General features: G+C 51.1%; 1 non-coding gene across 1 annotated transcript; it reads right to left on the minus strand.

The window, feature by feature from the left end:
- Positions 1-5927: 5927 nt before the first annotated feature.
- Positions 5928-6001, minus strand: Trnaa-agc (transfer RNA alanine (anticodon AGC)). The gene has a single exon. It is a non-coding gene; the product is annotated as a tRNA-Ala (tRNA).
- Between the last annotated feature and the right edge of the window lie 3444 nt (positions 6002-9445).

Below are 9445 nucleotides of genomic sequence, written 5' to 3' on the forward strand. Positions count from 1 at the left end.
ATACCTAAGACAGATCTGCACTCGATGACACCTCGATAACAGCCGGTCCCCACACTTACATCTGGCACTCCTGATGACAGTATACATCATATCAGTCTGTGACGCTGATTTTGCAACTTCTTGCGTGCCTTTATGTTCGCCGCGACCAACAATTACCATGCACTGACCACAAAACATGGAGAAGCCGGGGATTGAACCCGAGACCATTCACACGCTAAGCGAACGACCTGCCAACTGAGCTACGGCTACACACACGACCAAGCCTGGCTATTCTCCATTCTTTGCGACTCTGTTGTGCACGGGCACGATGGTTGGTTGGTTTGTAGCGGCGAAGGTACCAGAGTACAAAGGCACGGACACGTTCATATACACAAGAGTTCCAAGTAGTTCCGATGCTCTGGTATTACGAATGCAAATTCCGTCTGTTTTTAACGTCTTAAATTGAAAGGGCGGTCGCAAATTGGTCCATTTCACTCCTTGTCGACAATCACACAGCACCTGAGGTAACAAGCACATCTCGAGCCCCATTGTGCTCTCCATTGCTCATGCCAACTCAGTGCCTCGCTCTTTGCTACTGTGTAAAACTCTTGTCGTCCAACTGCGAAACACTGGGACACGTCTTCATTGCACTGATATACTACGAAACGCTGCCCAAACTTGGCAATCACCCCTGCAGCCGACTTTACACGACGCTCAAGCAACGCTCACGCTAGTGACAGCCTTATTTATAGTTCGACGTCGCGCCAAAGCGAATGAGCACATTTCGCCTACGGCTTAGGCCGCTCTCCTAGTGTGGGTGCTCTGTGTCTGCAGGCAACGAGGGGCTGCAAGCTTCCTGTGTTCGCACCTATATCACCTGTGCTTGCTTGTCAGAGACAGACTATCGCAAAACATACAACTCACTCCATGAATTGGTTGCTACGGCATCTGTTATCAGCAGTCACAACCAGCAACACCAGTAGCAGCCGACTGCACGCAAAGAATGGGAACGTGCAGTGGGATTTACGTGAACTCGGCGCAAGGCAGATCTTTCCGACGTAGGCTTGAGAATCTTATGGGAACATTTGTACTGTTTCTAAATTAAGTGTAGGTGTTCGAGGAGGGTGCTTCCTGCGCACGAATAAAAGCACGCTTGACAATTGTGGATGCTAATCGTTCGCTTGTATCTGCCTAGACACCTCTGCTGGTTGGGAATTATTCCACTTGCATGGCAAGGTGCGCTTGTAGGTGTGTTAAAAATTCTGGAGTCGCTGGGTATCGATCCCAGTACCTCTCGCACGCTAAGCGAGCGCTCTACCATCTGAGCTGACTAATAGTGCTACATACAGCCATATCAACGTCACAGACCCTTGCACTCCCATTATTCCGCAGACAAACCACACTTTCTATGTATCAGTGAGGGTGTCTTTCAGGTTTCGTGCATTCTGTATCGAATCGTAGTTGGCCACAATGAAAGTGGCACGCATAACGTCGAAAATAGAGTTCGGACACCGCTCTGAGTAAGACGAACGTGTTGTCCACTCTCTAGACTTCAATGACGTTATGCCGTGATACCTAAGACAGATCTGCACTCGATGACACCTCGATAACAGCCGGTCCCCACACTTACATCTGGCACTCCTGATGACAGTATACATCATATCAGTCTGTGACGCTGGTTTTGCAACTTCTTGCGTGCCTTTATGTTCGCCGCGACCAACACTTACCATGCACTGACCACAAAACATGGAGAAGCCGGGGATTGAACCCGAGACCATTCACACGCTAAGCGAACGACCTGCCAATGAGCTATGGCTACACACACGACCAAGCCTGGCTATTCTCCATTCTTTGCGACTCTGTTGTGCACGGGCACGATGGTTGGTTGGTTTGTAGCGGCGAAGGTACCAGAGTACAAAGGCACGGACACGTTCATATACACAAGAGTTCCAAGTAGTTCCGATGCTCTGGTATTACGAATGCAAATTCCGTCTGTTTTTAACGTCTTAAATTGAAAGGGCGGTCGCAAATTGGTCCATTTCACTCCTTGTCGACATTCACACAGCACCTGAGGTAACAAGCACATCTCGAGCCCCATTGTGATCTCCATTGCTCATGCCAACTCAGTGCCTCGCTCTTTGCTACTGTGTAAAACTCTTGTCGTCCAACTGCGAAACACTGGGACACGACTTCATTGCACTGATATACTACGAAACGCTGCCCAAACTTGGCAATCACCCCTGCAGCCGACTTTACACGACGCTCAAGCAACGCTCACGCTAGTAACAGCCTTATTTATAGTTCGACGTCGCGCCAAAGCGAATGAGCACATTTCGCCTACGGCTTAGGCCGCTCTCCTAGTGTGGCTGCTCTGTGTCTGCAGGCAACGAGGGGCTGCAAGCTTCCTGTGTTCGCACCTATATCACCTGTGCTTGCTTGTCAGAGACAGACTATCGCAAAACATACAACTCACTCCATGAATTGATTGCTATGGCATCTGTTATCAGCAGTCACAACCAGCAACACCAATAGCAGCCGACTGCACGCAAAGAATGGGAACGTGCAGTGGGATTTACGTGAACTCGGCGCAAGGCAGATCTTTCCGACGTAGGCTTGAGAATCTTATGGGAACATTTGTACTGTTTCTAAATTAAGTGTAGGTGTGGGAGGAGGGTGCTTCCTGCGCACGAATAAAAGCACGCTTGACAATTGTGGATGCTAATCGTTCGCTTGTATCTGCCTAGACACCTCTGCTGGTTGGGAATTATTCCACTTGCATGGCAAGGTGCGCTTGTAGGTGTGTTAAAGATTCTGGAGGCGCTGGGTATCGATCCCAGTACCTCTCGCACGCTAAGCGAGCGATCTACCATCTGAGCTACGCCCACCCCCCCGTTGACTAATAGTGCTACATACAGCCATATCAACGTCACAGACCCTTGCACTCCCATTATTCCGCAGACAAACGACACTTTCTATGTATCAGTGAGGGTGTCTTTCAGGTTTCGTGCATTCTGTATCGAATCGTAGTTGGCCACAATGAAAGTGGCACGCATAACGTCGAAAATAGAGTTCGGACACCGCTCTGAGTAAGACGAACGTGTTGTCCACTCTCTAGACTTCAATGACGTTATGCCGTGATACCTAAGACAGATCTGCACTCGATGACACCTCGATAACAGCCGGTCCCCACACTTACATCTTGCTCTCCTGATGACAGTATACATCATATCAGTCTGTGACGCTGGTTTTGCAACTTCTTGCGTGCCTTTATGTTCGCCGCGACCAACACTTACCATGCACTGACCACAAAACATGGAGGAGCCGGGGATTGATCCCCGAGACCTTTCACACTCTAAGCGAACTATCTGCCAACTGAGCTACGGCTGCACACACGACCAAGCCTGGCTTTTCTCCATTCTTTGCGACTCTGATGTGCACGGGCACGATGGTTGGTTGGTTTGTAGCGGCGAAGGTACCAGAGTACAAAGGCGCGGACACGTTCATATACACAAGAGTTCCAAGTAGTTCCGATGCTCTGGTATTACGAATGCAAATTCCGTCCGTTTTATAACGTCTTAAATTGAAAGGGCGTTCACAAATTGGTCCATTTCACTCCTTGTCGACAATCACACAGCACCTGAGGTAACAAGCACATCTCGAGCCCCATTGTGCTCTCCATTGTTCATGCCAACTCAGTGCCTCGCTCTTTGCTACTGTGTAAAACTCTTGTCGTCCAACTGCGAAACACTGGGACACGTCTTCATTGCACTGATATACTACGAAACGCTGCCCAAACTTGGCAATCACCCCTGCAGCCGACTTTACACGACGCTCAAGCAACGCTCACGCTAGTGACAGCCTTATTTATAGTTCGACGTCGCGCCAAAGCGAATGAGCACATTTCGCCAACGGCTTAGGCCGCTCTCCTAGTGTGGCTGCTCTGTGTCTGCAGGCAACGAGGGGCTGCAAGCTTCCTGTGTTCGCACCTATATCACCTGTGCTTGCTTGTCAGAGACAGACTATCGCAAAACATACAACTCACTCCATGAATTGGTTGCTACGGCATCTGTTATCAGCAGTCACAACCAGCAACACCAGTAGCAGCCGACTGCACGCAAAGAATGGGAACGTGCAGTGGGATTTACGTGAACTCGGCGCAAGGCAGATCTTTCCGACGTAGGCTTGAGAATCTTATGGGAACATTTGTACTGTTTCTAAATTAAGTGTAGGTGTGGGAGGAGGGTGCTTCCTGCGCACGAATAAGAGCACGCTTGACAATTGTGGATGCTAATCGTTCGCTTGTATCTGCCTAGACACCTCTGCTGGTTGGGAATTATTCCACTTGCATGGCAAGGTGCGCTTGTAGGTGTGTTAAAGATTCTGGAGGCGCTGGGTATCGATCGCAGTACCTCTCGCACGCTAAGCGAGCGCTCTACCATCTGAGCTACGCCCACCCCCCCCGTTGACTAATAGTGCTACATACAGCCATATCAACGTCACAGACCCTTGCACTCCCATTATTCCGCAGACAAACGACACTTTCTATGTATCAGTGAGGGTGTCTTTCAGGTTTCGTGCATTCTGTATCGAATCGTAGTTGGCCACAATGAATGTGGCTCGCATAACGTCGAAAATAGAGTTCGGAAACCGCTCTGAGTAAGACGAACGTGTTGTCCACTCTCTAGACTTCAATGACGTTATGCCGTGATACCTAAGACAGATCTGCTCTCGATGACGCCTCGATAACAGCCGGTCCCCACACTTACATCTGGCTCTCCTGATGACAGTATACATCATATCAGTCTGTGACGCTGGTTTTGCAACTTCTTGCGTGCCTTTATGTTCGCCGCGACCAACACTTACCTTGCACTGACCACAAAACGTGGAGGAGCCGGGGATTGAACCCGAGACCATTCACACGCTAGCGAACGATCTGCCAACTGAGCTACGGCTACACACACGACCAAGCCTGGCTATTCTCCATTCTTTGCGACTATGTTGTGCACGGGCACGATGGTTGGTTGGTTTGTAGCGGCGAAGGTACCAGAGTACAAAGGCGCGGACACGTTCATATACACAAGAGTTCCAAGTAGTTCCGATGCTCTGGTATTACGAATGCAAATTCCGTCTGTTTTTAACGTCTTAAATTGAAAGGGCGGTCACAAATTGGTCCATTTCACTCCTTGTCGACAATCACACAGCACCTGAGGTAACAAGCACATCTCGAGCCCCATTGTGCTCTCCATTGCTCATGCCAACTCAGTGCCTCGCTCTTTGCTACTGTGTAAAACTCTTGTCGTCCAACTGCGAAACACCGGGACACGACTTCATTGCACTGATATACTACGAAACGCTGCCCAAACTTGGCAATCACCCCTGCAGCCGACTTCACACGACGCTCAAGCAACGCTCACGCTAGTGACAGCCTTATTTATAGTTCGACGTCGCGCCAAAGCGAATGAGCACATTTCGCCTACGGCTTAGGCCGCTCTCCTAGTGTAGCTGCTCTGTGTCTGCAGGCAACGAGGGGCTGCAAGCTTCCTGTGTTCGCACCTATATCACCTGTGCTTGCTTGTCAGAGACAGACTATCGCAAAACATACAACTCACTCCATGAATTGATTGCTACGGCATCTGTTATCAGCAGTCACAACCAGCAACACCAGTAGCAGCCGACTGCACGCAAAGAATGGGAACGTGCAGTGGGATTTACGTGAACTCGGCGCAAGGCAGATCTTTCCGACGTAGGCTTGAGAATCTTATGGGAACATTTGTACTGTTTCTAAATTAAGTGTAGGTGTGGGAGGAGGGTGCTTCCTGCGCACGAATAAAAGCACTTTTGACAATTGTGGATGCTAATCGTTCGCTTGTATCTGCCTTGACACCTCTGCTGGTTGGGAATTATTCCACTTGCATGGCAAGGTGCGCTTGTAGGTGTGTTAAGGATTCTGGAGGCGCTGGGTATCGATCCCAGTACCTCTCGCACGCTAAGCGAGCGCTCTACCATCTGAGCTACGCCCACCCCCCCGTTGACTAATAGTGCTACATACAGCCATATCAACGTCACAGACCCTTGCACTCCCATTATTCCGCAGACAAACGACACTTTCTATGTATCAGTGAGGGTGTCTTTCAGGTTTCGTGCATTCTGTATCGAATCGTAGTTGGCCACAATGAAAGTGGCACGCATAACGTCGAAAATAGAGTTCGGACACCGCTCTGAGTAAGACGAACGTGTTGTCCACTCTCTAGACTTCAATGACGTTATGCCGTGATACCTAAGACAGATCTGCTCTCGATGACACCTCGATAACAGCCGGTCCCCACACTTACATCTGGCTCTCCTGATGACAGTATACATCATATCAGTCTGTGACGCTGGTTTTGCAACTTCTTGCGTGCCTTTATGTTCGCCGCGACCAACACTTACCTTGCTCTGACCACAAAACGTGGAGGAGCCGGGGATTGAACCCGAGACCATTCACACGCTAGCGAACGATCTGCCAACTGAGCTACGGCTACACACACGACCAAGCCTGGCTATTCTCCATTCTTTGCGACTATGTTGTGCACGGGCACGATGGTTGGTTGGTTTGTAGCGGCGAAGGTACCAGAGTACAAAGGCGCGGACACGTTCATATACACAAGAGTTCCAAGTAGTTCCGATGCTCTGGTATTACGAATGCAAATTCCGTCTGTTTTTAACGTCTTAAATTGAAAGGGCGGTCACAAATTGGTCCATTTCACTCCTTGTCGACAATCACACAGCACCTGAGGTAACAAGCACATCTCGAGCCCCATTGTGCTCTCCATTGCTCATGCCAACTCAGTGCCTCGCTCTTTGCTACTGTGTAAAACTCTTGTCGTCCAACTGCGAAACACTGGGACACGACTTCATTGCACTGATATACTACGAAACGCTGCCCAAACTTGGCAATCACCCCTGCAGCCGACTTCACACAACGCTCAAGCAACGCTCACGCTTTTTTTTTTTTTTTTTCCTTTATTGTGATTTTAATACCTGTGACAAACAGGTAGGCCGGCAGCGGACCAAGTATGCCGCTCTTCGGCCTCAGAGTATACAAGAACAGAGATGAGTGAGATATAAAAACAATCAAGACGGCGGGGTACAAACAGTAGACAAAACAGAGTTAAAACGGAGTCGGTCACGTGCGTAGCACAATGGATAAAAGCGGAGAAACACGGTGCACAAACGCAGATGGCAGATGGCCACACGTGAACCAGCGGAGCACAAACGACGAAACACAAACACACTGCAGGAGAGTCGAGGCACAAACACATGCGATGGTCTTCGGCGTAGGACGATGAAAGTAACTGATGGAAGACAGTAGAGTCGTGGCCTGCCAAGGGGAAAAGGTGTGGGGAAGAGGAGAGAGAGGGGGAGGGGAAGATGCCAGTGGAGGAGAGGGATGGAGGAGAAGGGGGAGGGTAGGGGGAGTGGAAGCCCAAGGAGAAAGGGGAGGGGAGGGAGGGAGAGAAGGGAGAGAGGGTGCCCATAGGAAAAGGAGAGGAGAGGGAAGGTAAGGCTCAAAGTTGGTAGGAGGGGTAGATGGAGGGGAGGAGGGCATCATCAGGGAGGGGGAGTTGACGGAAGCCACCGAGGGAGAGGGTGTGGAGGGTGTAAAGATGGAGAGCAGGTGGGATATAGGAATGCAGGCGCGGCAGCGGGTTGGGGTGGGAGAGGATGGGAGAGACAAGAGGGTGTGGAGGATCAAGCTTGCGGGAGGTGTAGAGGATCCGTAACCGTTCGAGGAAAAGGAGGAGGTGCGGGAAGGGAATCAGGTCATAGAGGATCCGCGTGGGGGAAGGGAGACGGATGCGATAGGCGAGGCGGAGCGCATGGCGTTCTAGGATCTGAATGGACTTGTAGAAGGTAGGAGGGGCAGAGATCCAGGCGGGATGAGCATAGCAAAGGATAGGACGGATGAGGGACTTGTAGGTGTAGAGGATGGTGGAAGGGTCCAGACCCCATGTACGGCCAGAAAGGAGCTTAAGGAGGCGGAGGCGGGAGCGTGCCTTGGCTTGGATCGTCCGGAGATGTGGGTTCCAGGAGAGGCGACGGTCGAGGGTGACACCAAGGTACTTGAGAGTAGGTGTGAGGGTGATGGGACGGCCATAAATAGTAAGATAGAAATCAAGGAGACGGAAGGAACGAGTGGTTTTGCCTACAATGATCGCCTGGGTCTTGGAAGGATTGACCTTGAGCAACCACTGGTTACACCAAGTGGTGAACCGGTCAAGATAGGATTGGAGAAGGTGCTGGGAGCGTTGCAGGGTGGGAGCGAGGGCAAGGAAGGCAGTGTCATCGGCGTACTGGAGAAGGTGTAGGGGAGGTGCAGGTGGAGGCATGTCTGCCGTGTAAAGGAGGTAGAGAAGAGGGGAAAGGACGGAACCTTGGGGCACACCGGCGGAGGGGTAGAAGGTGTAGGAATCAGTGTTGTGGATGGTGACATAGGAAGGACGGTGGGAAAGGAAGGAAGCGACCAGACGGACATAGTTGAGAGGAAGAGCAAAGGTTTGGAGCTTGAAAAGGAGACCGGAATGCCACACACGGTCATATGCGCGTTCGAGGTCGAGGGAAAGGAAGATGGCGGAACGACGGGAATTGAGTTGTTCGGAGAGGAGGTGAGTGAGGTGAAGGAGGAGGTCATCGGCTGAGAAGGACGGCCGAAAGCCACATTGGGTAGGGGGGAGGAGGCGGTGTTGGTGAAGGTGCTTGTGTAGGCGGCGGGTAAGAATGGATTCCAGGACCTTGCTGAAGACCGAGGTAAGGCTGATGGGACGGTAGGAGGAGACAGCGGAAGGCGGTTTGTCGGGCTTGAGGAACATCAGGATCCGGGAGGTTTTCCACAGGTCGGGGTAATAGCCGGTGGACAGGACCACATTGTAGAGCCTGGCCAATGTGGAGAGGAAGGAGGCAGGAGCTTCACGGAGGTGACGGTAAGTAACACGATCGTGACCGGGAGCAGTGTTGCGTTTAGGGCGAAGTGTAGCAATGATATCTTGAGTGGTGATTGGGGTATTTAGTTCTGTGTGTGTGATGTTGTCCAAGTACTGGAAGCCAGGAGCAAGCGGGGGGACAGAGGTATCAGTTCGATCACGGACATCAGGAAAGAGGGAATAATCGAACTGGGGATCGTCAGGGATGGTAAGGATATCGGAGAGGTAGGAGGCGAAATGGTTGGCCTTACTAAGGGCATCAGGGAAGGGGTGGTCATCATGAAGGAGAGGGTAGTAGGGAGAGGGTTTAGATCCGGTAAGGCGGCGGAAGGCTGACCAGTACTTGGACGAGTTGATAGGTAAGGTGGCATTAAGACGGGTGCATGTCTGTCGCCAGTCCCGGCGTTTCTTTGCCGTGAGTAAGTTCCTGATGTGTCGCTGTAGTTGCCGGTGGCGTCGTAGTGTGTCCTGGTCACGTGTGTGAAGGAAGGCACGGTAGAGCCGGC

This window comes from Schistocerca gregaria, unplaced genomic scaffold, assembly GCF_023897955.1.
Source record: "Schistocerca gregaria isolate iqSchGreg1 unplaced genomic scaffold, iqSchGreg1.2 ptg000180l, whole genome shotgun sequence".
Taxonomy (NCBI): Eukaryota; Metazoa; Arthropoda; class Insecta; order Orthoptera; family Acrididae; genus Schistocerca; species Schistocerca gregaria.